Source organism: Carassius carassius, chromosome 6 (genome assembly GCF_963082965.1).
Source record: "Carassius carassius chromosome 6, fCarCar2.1, whole genome shotgun sequence".
In the NCBI taxonomy this organism is placed as follows: Eukaryota; Metazoa; Chordata; class Actinopteri; order Cypriniformes; family Cyprinidae; genus Carassius; species Carassius carassius.
In genome coordinates, this window is record NC_081760.1 from 10,494,889 (window position 1) to 10,506,275 (window position 11,387).

Genomic DNA, 11,387 nt, shown 5'->3' on the forward strand with positions numbered 1-11,387 from the left:
TACCTGGACGGTGGAAGCAGTCTACAGTGATTCAGAATCCCTTTAAGACTAGTATTCTACAGTCTTTGTATTGAGTGATTCCAGTGCCAAAAATGAATAGTGCACAAACATTTGATGATTTGTGGTGCTTAGATCTTTAGTTCTGAAATGTTTTGAAAAATTTGTTAAGAGAGAAATTATGCAAAGTACACAGAGATCTTCAGACCCCCTTCACTTTACGTAAACGAGGTGTAGAGAATGCAGTAGTAACTCCCTTAAACTTTAGCATTTAAATAAGCCAAAAACATTGTTAAGTTACTTATTATTGATTTTTCATCCGCTTTTAAAACCATTCAGCAAAACATTTTAGTTGAGCAACTCATTATTGAATTTGGATTGGATTTTAATCTTGTAGGATGGATTTTAGATTTTCTTGTGCAGAGAACTATTTTCCGAATGGCTGGTGTCATCTTATGGGACACCTCAAGGATTTGTCTTCTCTCCTTTATTATTTATTTAGGAGTAGTTTTAGAAATAGGCATATTATAAAATTTGCTGATGGTTCTGTAACTGTTAGCCTATTGAGTGAGGAGGATTCTGCGCATGAGCCTGTGTTTGATGATTTTATTGTCTGGTGTCAGAAGGCTTTTCTAAAACGTAATGTTCTTAAGACTAAGGAGATAACTGTTGATTTTAGTAGTATGAGCAAACAAGTATGAATGGAGTGTGTATTGAGAGTGTTAAACAGATTAGTAAAACAGATCGGCTAAGACATTAATTTATGTCCTCAGCTTAAATCTAAAGTAAATACTTTTTAGGATGATTGTGTGTTTGTGTTCTGTAGTGTTTATATGTTGTCTTGTGTGAAATGCTTGTATGCTGCAACCAAATTGCTTTGCATGGGGAAAATAAAAAAAGATGAACTGAACAGAACTTATTCATTATATATACTTAACTTATTGATTAGCTACGTATTCAGTAGATACATGTTAATTAGATAGCAGTTCTTATTCCAAATGTAAGATTTTTTATAATAATTTGACTGAACTCTACAGGCTTTTCTGACTAGTCATGGCATAAGGCAGGTAAAAAAGCAGGTGTGACTAGTATAACATTTGTTAGTAACGATTAGTGACACGATCATCAGCTGGAGTGTTCATGAACTCCAGTAGAGGGCACTCCTCTCAGGACTCTTGCATTTGGTGTCCATTTCCCATAATCCCGTGTTTAGGGCTAATCAGCACCAGGTGTTCCCCATTACCACTCCCCTATATATACTGTGTTTGGACTGTCAATGATTGCAAAGTCTTGTTTAGCCCCGTCTAGCATTTCTGAGCATATGCTTCTTGATTTTATTTATTACCTGTACATTATCTTGGACTGCCCCTCTTCTATTGATTCTCTGCCGCCTGCCCTTCTGCCCCTCTGCTTTGATTGTGACCTGTTACTTGCCTGCCCTGATCCAAGCCTGGTAACCGACCTCGATTCAGATTATCTGTGCTATCATTGACGCTGTTGATAGACCTCTGCATGTTTTTACCACGTATTCTAATAAACATTTTGAAAGGATCCAAATGCCCCTGACTCCATGTTACAACTAGTATCTAATGAATACTTACAAGTATTATTTAAAAAGGTACTAGTCACAATTGGAACACATACAATCAGAACTGAATAGTTAATATCAGAATGACAGATCCTCATAATGGTATACTACTAAAAATAAAATGGTATAATAATAGTTAGTAGTCATTAGTGAAATAGTGTCTAATAAATAAGAATTAGTATCTAATAAATAAATAGTAGGCTATCTTTAAAAAGTTGCCAGAACCTAAAGAATAAGCACTAGTGGCTAATGAATAAGTAATGGGATAGATAGCTTATACTAGTAGCTAAAAAATAAATTCTAGAAGCATGAAAATAAGAACATTTTAAAGATTATGTGTTAACCCGGCTTGCCATTTTGCTGTGAATTTCCATATGTAAAATATAGAATTTGGGGACGCAATAATTAAAATGATTATACTTTTTGGAACATAAATGTAAGACAAAAAATGTACGACATTTATCAGACATTTGAATGCGACTCATTGGAAAATTCTGTAGATGTGTCAAGCGCCTCCTGGAGGAATAAATAAATAGGTGTTAATAGTTGAAAAAAATGATTCATTGAATTTACTAATTTTTTTATGGTAAGTGGTTGCAATCAATTTATTTTAGCTATATTTAAATAAACTAATTTAGTTGATTAAATTTCAGCAAAATGTGTTTATTTAAATGTAGCTAAAATAAATTAATAGCAACCACTTACTATACAAATTTTTTTTTCAGTGTACATGTTTATTATTACTACTATTATTATTGATTTATTTTAAGAGACAGACTAAACAGCAACATTTATTGTGTAAAACTCAAACAGTTGCTAGTAGCCATTGTTTTTCCATACCATGGAAGTCAGTGGTTATAACATATGTTTGGTTACAAACATTCTTCAGAATATCTTGTTGTGTTGAACAGAAATATGAATTTCCTACAAATTTAAGACTATTTGAGAACAAGTAAATGATGTCATTTTTGACTGAACTATCACTTTAAATATGCTAACTCTTTTTGCTGCAAACTGGAATTTCACCAGCAGAGAGCAATATTATACAGGCAATGTTTGTCATGAACATGTGCAGTACATACTGCCTACACTACCCTCTACTACCTAATATTTTTGGTAGTATGTGCAACAGTATAAATAAAATGCATTCGCATTTAGCTATCTGATAAAATGAGTAAACCAGACAAATGCTGTCATTACTTCAGGTCCACACATCACAATGGAAATGGAAGGTCACGTTGTTGCATTGCACAGTATTATGTGCAGTGTGCTCGGTTGTAAGCCATCCAGATATTCCATATATACAGAAAAAATTACATATTGTGCAAAATATACTGTAGAATACTACAGCAATAGTAAGTGTAGAATATAGCAGTGTGGTTTTGCAAACACAGGCCTTTTCTTTGTTTTGCATTGTGCTGAGGGTAAGGTCATTTTTTTTACTTACTCCATGCTTTTGCACACTTAAAACATGAAGAAAAAAACCCCTGCTAGTCTATTTATGTAACTTCTTGTCATTTTGTATGTGTATATTTAATACAGTTCACGTTTATTTGTATAGCGCTTTTTACGATACAAATCATTGCAAAGCAACTTTAAAGAAAATTAAGTTTCTACAATATTTAGTAGTGGCTTATAAGTGGTAATCAGTTTATGTGCAAATGACAGGAATTTTCTGAAAAATGTATACCAGACATAGTCAACCAAACGATGAATACCATTAACAGCAATTATAATGTGATTGCATAGTAAGTAACAATATTTGTTAGTTATGTATGTTGTTTCAGGGTTAGCATCATCTGAGGTCCTCTGAGGGGTTGGCATCATCTCTTCTCAGGTGTTCTGGGTCCAGACTGGAGCTTGTGTAAATCCTAGTTTCAAAACAGAGAAACAAATAGAGACATCATTAGCATGCGCATTTGATCAGATACAACTGCAGTCACAAATTATGAAATGCATTATTCGAATGCTTGGTGATAGAGATGTGTTTTTAATCTAGATTTAAACAGAGAGAGTGTGTCTGAACCCTGAACATTATCAGGAAGGCTATTCCATATTTTCTTGACCTGGTAAGGACTCTAGCCGCTGTATTTTGGACTACCTGTAGCTTGTAGTTATATGCATACCAACTCCTATTCATTAAAACCACTAATGCCATGTAATGAGTGAGTATAGGAACGAGTGAGAGTTAACAGATGAAATAAGTCAAAATTTTATATTTATTAATACAGTTGAACTATACTCCACAGCGGTGAATCCTAAAACAAGCTATAAGCGGCTCTGGCATAGCAATACCAGTGTTTCTTACAGGATTTTTGTTAAAACTATGGTGGTGTGTCCTCGGTCCTTCTAGGGGGGTTCGGAGGCATGCCCCCCCGTGAGAAAATTTTGTGCATTTTAATGTTAAATTCATTAATCTGGTGCACTTTGAGAGTTCAAAATTAAAAGCTCCAACCCATATTCAGTGTGCAAATTAAAGAAAAATTCAAACCTCTTTTAGCTACAGTGTCTATTTACATTACACCTATACATAATAATAGTTATAATATTAATCCAATGACAGTAATAGCCATATTTTGTAAAACAAATGCACAAAAAAATAAAGGAAACTTTCTTAATTAGTTGTACCAATTTCTATACTTGAAAGAGATAAGCACATGATCTTTTATTTTGATGCAAACTGCATCAAGCTTTTATTTTGGCGGAAAACATGGTTTACAAATGCCTCTTATTAAATTTCTAGTGAATTGCGGTAATCGTCAACTATGCAGATGTGGAAATAATCTACACTCATGACATGGCCTAAGTGTTTTGAAAGTAGTTATGCTTACCGCAGGCTCTACACTTTCTCATCTCTCTCCTGATCCTCCGTCCTCACTATCATCATCTGCCACAGGAGCTGATGAAGGTCAGAAAACATATATTTTGACACAGTTTACAGTGTCTGCTTTAAGGGCCTGGTTCTATTTTTTCACGCTATTTATCTGCACATTCCTTGCATTTCTTCTCCATCTTTTTTTACAGATACACACTAGGTGTTTCTCAATGTCAAGGATCCTTCCTTGGCAGGACGTGTCCTTCCAAGTCACTTCCTTCAGAGGCTAGGCGAGACTCCACTTAAGCATTCGGAGAACACGTAAATGGAACAGGCTAGCAAGTGCACGTAATTGCGTCATTACGTCAGTGAAAAGATCAGTTTGAATAACGCTGTATCGTTAAATTACTTTGGACAACTTAACTAGTTATTTATAAAAGAAATGCCGATGACGCAACCAATTGTTAAATGACAGGTCCGGTTCAGTTAACCATTTGTATTTGTATAATTTACAATATAAATATGGTAGTAATTTGTACTTGCATTTAAACGTTAAACTTTACTTATATTTACTACAGTTATAACAAATGTTTGGTAACGTAAATAAACACCGTTAATCCTCCGACTCCGCTAACGTTCGACATTTTTGAATTTTTCAACAAGATAGCAAAGCTGCGCGCATAGGATTGTGGGTGATTTGAGAGCGCGAAGGATACACATATGCATCCTTTCCTGTGTATGGGATATTCTTCGAACGAAGGACTCAGTCCTTGGTTGAAATTCCGAGGATCCTTGACATTGGAACAGTCCTTCGACGGATGTCGATGACGTAGCATCCTCGGAATACTGGCTTCCGAGGATCCTTCCTTGACATTGAGAAACACCTACTGACACTGCTGCCGCTCGCTCACTCGTTTAAAGTTGTGATTGGGCCAGCCCAGTGTCAATCAAGAAAAGAGCCAATGGGCCGCTGATCTACGTGTTTCATGGGCTGGTCTGTCAGAAAAAAAAACGAACACTGACTTTGACCAATGCATTACACCGGCACAAACCCAGCGCCGCCAATTAAGCAAAACAAAACAAAACGAATGGGCCGCCGATGTACAAATTTTATGGGCCGTTTAAAAAAAAAAAAAAAAGGATGAGTATGAGATATATCGGCCCAAAAAGCACGTTGGCCCACCGGGCAAATGCCTGGTATGCCCAATGGCCAGTCCAGCCATGGATGACTCCCCATTTAAATAAACAAAATGGTAGCGATCGGACAGGTAGGATCTAAACCATCTTAGAGCCTGCCCTTGTATACCTGTATAGGTTTGTAATCGATCTATGAGTATGTCATGATCTATGGTGTCGAACGCAGCACTAAGATCAAGTAAAAGTAGCAATGAGATGCAGCCTTGATCTGATTCAAGAAGCAAGTCCTTTGTAATTTTTACAAGTGCAGTTTCTGTGCTATGGTGGGGCCTGAAACCTGACTGAAAATCTACATAAAGATATTTTTTTTTTTTGCAGGAAGGAGCTCAATTGAGCATGTTATCTAGAAAAAATGTTAAAAACTTTAAGATGGTCAAAGAAGTTCAACTTTTAATTTAATGTGTCCTTACTAAAAAGTATTTATTTCTTAATTCTTCCAGACCCTAAACTTTCATGGTAGTGCACTTTGCTTGAATTAAGACTAGTCTTGTGCATTTTATAAAATAATACACTTCCTGGTACATGTTATAGTGAACTATTGCTACTTTATTCATGGATTTACGTCTGTGAAAAATCACCTCAAGACCACTTGGTAGAAAATCATTGAAATAGTGTTAGCCACAATAAGAGTGACTTAAGAGTTCAAATTAGGGCTGGTAAGCGTTAAGATTTTTAAAAATCTAATTAATTACATGATGTGGAGATTAATTAATTGCACATCAAATTTGAAGAAATTACTCTGAAAAGATAATTTAAAGTCATTGTTGTGCAAAGCATCAAACAGAGATTACAAAAAGCAGGGTTCAGCAAGAAATATTTTGTTTGAATAAAATTATTGCATTTACTTTGGACCATGTGAGTAAATGATTACAGAATTGTCATTTTTGGTTGGGTGAACTATAACTTTAATTTATTTTCTTAATTTTATTATTATTACTATGAAAATATTAAATAATTTCTTTAATGAAATGATACTCTAAATAATAAACTAAAACTGCCAGTAGGTGGTGGTAAATGTCTTAATGATTAAGTCATCGAGTCATTTATTCATTTGTTTGAATCGTTCAAATGGCTGATTCATTTAGGAGTGAAGTAAATGGTTTTTTATGAAAGGTTCGTTGAAGCATTAGGCTTGTTCGACTTGAAGCGGATCATCACCATCAGACCGACCTGTGTGTGACATCAAAGAACAGCAAGAGCTTAGAGAGCAGACGATTCCTTGTGCTTTTGAATCGCCCAGGGTTCACCCAATTCATTCAAAACGTGGATTAAGAAATGAAATGCCGCTGTGGGTTGCTCAGGATGAACAGTTTTGATTTTGTCTTTATATTTTGGTTGGCAAAATTGAGCAAAACAGGCAACATTGTGTCTAAAATGACACAATATCTACCTGCTTCATATTAGTCATCAGTCGACTGTATGAAATGGCAGATGATCCACATAGGTCTGGGGCGGGGCAAGTGCGTTAAACGCGTTAATTATTTTTCTCCATAATGAATCTAATTAATGCGTTAAATTACCAACCCTAGTTCAAATACCTTTTGGGTCCACTGTATATACAATGATGTAGGTTTGTCACAACCCTTACTTTTCACCTTCTTAAAAAAAAAAAGAAAAGAAAAAGATTTATCCATCAAATTGAAACTCTGGCTGGTTTGGTGGTTGCAATTGGACTTTTGTGTGTAATTATACTTGGAACACTATTTTCTTTTGTCGCAGTTCTTTCGCAGTTAGTTGGTTAAAGCCCATTAGCTTCTTATTTCTGTTCAAGGGGTCCCATCTGTAGCAAAGGTCCCAGCAACTTTTAAAAGGACTAATGCAGAACTCTTTGTCGGTTTGGAGCATGGTAACAATTTTCCATTCACAGTTTTTCAGTGTAAAAGATGTGCAAATGCACTGGTGTATTTTTTTATTTTTATTTATTAGTTTATTTATCAGGGACAATGCAGCGAACATTGTTACATACATAATTATCATAGACAAAGCCATAACAAAATGTGTAAATGTGTTGCATAAAAGGTTTCTAGCCAATAGGCTAATTTGCAACCCCAGTCCCTGGTCAGGCCTTTCTAAAAACATATACTAAATATAAACTACGTAGTGTAAACTACACAATCATGCAACAAATACCTTATAAACACTAACATTAACATTTTACACAATCCCGACCACATTACACAACACAACACAACACATCACATCACATCCAGCACAGACAATACATTGCAACAAAAATGAGTCAATGTCCACATATTTGATTTTCTTTCAGCCAGTGTTTCACCTTTCTATTAAATGTTTTCAGGTTGGTTTCTGTTTTTATTTCCGTTGGTAAATCATTCCAAAAATGGGTCCCTATCACTGAAAAACTTGAGTGGCCAAAAGTGGTTTTGCGCCCCTCTGCTATGCAGTTGCCACCCGCTGCTCTCCTAGTGGCAACTCTCCTTGTGTTTATTTTTGTCACAAAAGGACAGAGTACGGCTGGAGCTTGATTATTTATACATTTAAAAATCAGCTTAAGAAAAGAGAACTTAATAAAACTGTCAAAATTTAAAAGCTTGTATTTCTGTACAATCAAATAGTGATGCCACATAATTGGTTTCTGATCCATTATTTTCAGTGCTTGTTTGTATAATGACATGATGGGTTTGACTGTTGTCTGGGAGGCTTGACCCCATACAGTAACACAATAAGATAAATGAGAAAGTATCATAGCATGAAAAAACAGCAAAGCTGCTTTGACAGGTATATGATGCCTAATCATTCTAAAACAGTTTAGGTTTGTCCGAACAGTCTTACAGAGTTTGTTAATGTGTGTATTGAATTTGAGTTGGGGATCCAGAATAATACCTAAAGATTTTAATTCCTCAACTTCCTCTATGGCTTCTTGATCTATTTTAATAGTACATTTAGTTTTTCCTCTAATTGAGAAGCACATAGATACCGTCTTTTTGACGTTAAGCGTCAAATGATTTTCTTTAAGCCACTGGGATATACCCTCCATTTCTTAGTCAGGGTCTCTGCTACTATAGTTGGTGTCCTAGCTGAAGCATAAATTACTGTATCGTCAGCATACATTTGGCAGTTGGCTGACTGACAGCATGTAGGTAAGTCGTTTATATATAGACTAAAGAGCAGAGGCCCCAAAATGGAGCCCTGTGGAATACCCATTGTGGATTGTAATGATGTTGAGAGTTCGGTGTTTATTTTAACACGTTTCTCTCTATGCTCCAAATATGATGCAAACCAGCCGATAGCATGTTCAGAGAAGTTGAAGGAGGTAAGTTTATTCAATAGTATGTTGTGGTTCACGGTGTCAAAGGCCTTTTTTAGATCTATAAACACAGCTCCCACAACATTACCCTTGTCCAACTTACTCTTAATGTTCTCGGTAAGGTAGCAATTAGCCATTTCTGTAGAATACCCTGCTCTGAATCCAAACTGTTTAGAATTGATAAGTTTGTTACCTTCAAGATGTTCTACTAACTGTTCTATGATAATTTTCTCTAAAATTTTGGAGAAAGCCGGCAGTACTGAGATTGGCCTGTAGTTGCTTGCTTGATTCTTTGCGCAAGCCTTGAAAATCGGTCTAATAATGGCTTGTTTCCAACTTTGTGGGAAATTGCCCACTCTGATGGAAAGGTTTACAAGGTGGGTTACAGGTTTAATCAAAGCAGAGCAGTGAGTTGTAATAAAGGCAGTGTCCAACCCAAATACATCCTTTGACTTAGATTTATTTAATTTATAAATAATTTTATGTACTTTTTTCCTGACTAACCTCTTTAATTTGAAAAAGATCTGATTGGTCAGACTTTGTAGTCTGTGATAGGGTTGCTGGTTCAAAAGTCTCAGCAAGCTCCTCAACAGACTGAATAAAGAATTTATTAAGTTCATTTGCAATAGCTGAATTGTTAGTGCTGATAACTCCATTCACTTCCAACTCAGCTATTGTTTTTTGTTGACTAGGCTTAAGTTTAGTAAGGCTATTAAGGTGCTTCCAAAGGGATGCACTATTTCCTTCCGAATCCTCAAATCAATTGCATAAAATAGGCTGTCTTTGCTTTACGCAGTTCTCTAACTACTGAATTTCTCAATCCTTTAAAGATGAGAAAATCGGTATTTGTTTTGGAGAGCAGCGCTTTTTGAGGTATGTGTCCGAGTATGCTTTTATTCTTTGGAGGAAAAAAATTCAACTTCAATCCAAATGATTTCTGAATGTTTAGAGTGCTAAACCACCTTTTAATAAGAGTTTTTTTTTAAGTTAAAATAATTTCTTTGGTGATCATAAGAGACTTCTTTCAAACACCTTTATAAATCCCAAATGTTTGAATGGTAGTGTATATCCTAAGTTGGTTATATAAACCTTTTGTTTGTCCTCTGAATAAAGCATTTGATATCGTCACTGTTCCAAGCTTTGTTATATTTCACATTAGAGATCATGGAGCAGTTAGACTAATACACAGCCACTTGCATTAAAATCCAATTTTATATTTTGGTGATTGAGTTTTATGGTCCATGTCTTGCATTTGAAATGGACTGCATCCATGCACGGGGCTCATGGGAACAGGAAGACAAACAGACGTAATTAAAATGGCCATAAAAGCAATAGGAAGCTTTATTAATATGAAGTAGGACTTAGAAGTATAATGGTTTGTTTGTAGCCGGCTGATGTCATGTTATTTTTGTGTGTTTTACTAATGCCTCCAGTTTTTAATGGTGTGGCATTTTGCTGCCCTCCAAATGCCCAGAACGAGATGCTGACGATGGCAAAATTAGGGAATGCTCAAGTGGATTCAGGGCAGTTATGATAACTTACTAAATGGTATGGTCATATTAAAATGTGTTTGTCTTCAAAAAAAAAATCTGATGATTTCAGGTCACAAAATGTTTGTACTCAAAGTAAATGTTTCAAAATGCATTAAACTAACATTGCATTTAATAAAATAACAAATTAAATTGAAGTAAAGCCATATAAGGTGAGAATTTTAATGACATAACTATAGAGTAAGAAGTACCTTCAAACATTGCACAAAAAAAAAAAAAAAAAAATTCAACCTTTTCAGATAAAATCTAGGAGTCAAACCTTCTTGAGATATTATTTATAAGATCATATATTTTGAATGTGTATTTTTATATGTGCATTAGATTATTTTAAGTATATCTGACTAAATTAGTATTTTTTTATCTTGCATATCTATAATATATACACAATATTAATAAAAAGGTGTGTTATATTGTTTTTCAAATAACTCATGTTTAACATGTTTTTTTTTTATTTCATTGGCCTTTTTTTTTTTTTTTAAAGTATAACAACTTCATTATTTTTTTTTATTACATTTTATTATTTTTATTTTATTTGTTTTTTTGTGTCAGTATATAAATGTATTTTAGTATTCATAAAAAATTTTGACACTTTTATAATTCTTTACTGTTTCTGTATTTTGGCAGTTTGTAAATGTCATTCTAGATTTGCACGGTGTAATTTCTTTTGTTTAATGCTTACGAGAAGCCTGACTACTCTTTAAATAAAGCACTTCAGTTATTGTACTCTTTTGTTCCTCTAGTATTTGAATGAGGAAGGTAGACCAACCCAGATAAAGATGACAAAAGGCCTCCTGTCGTGAAGCGAGATGAACCCTGTCAGAGCTCATAATTAACCCCCTTTATGAAGACCCCCTTCAAAGAAATCTTCATAATGGAGGAGGAGATTTAATTACCTTTCTTTTGCAGCCCAAGTTCCAGACACTGAGGAAGCAATTAAGTACCTGTTAGTCTGTATAATGGCCTTGAGTC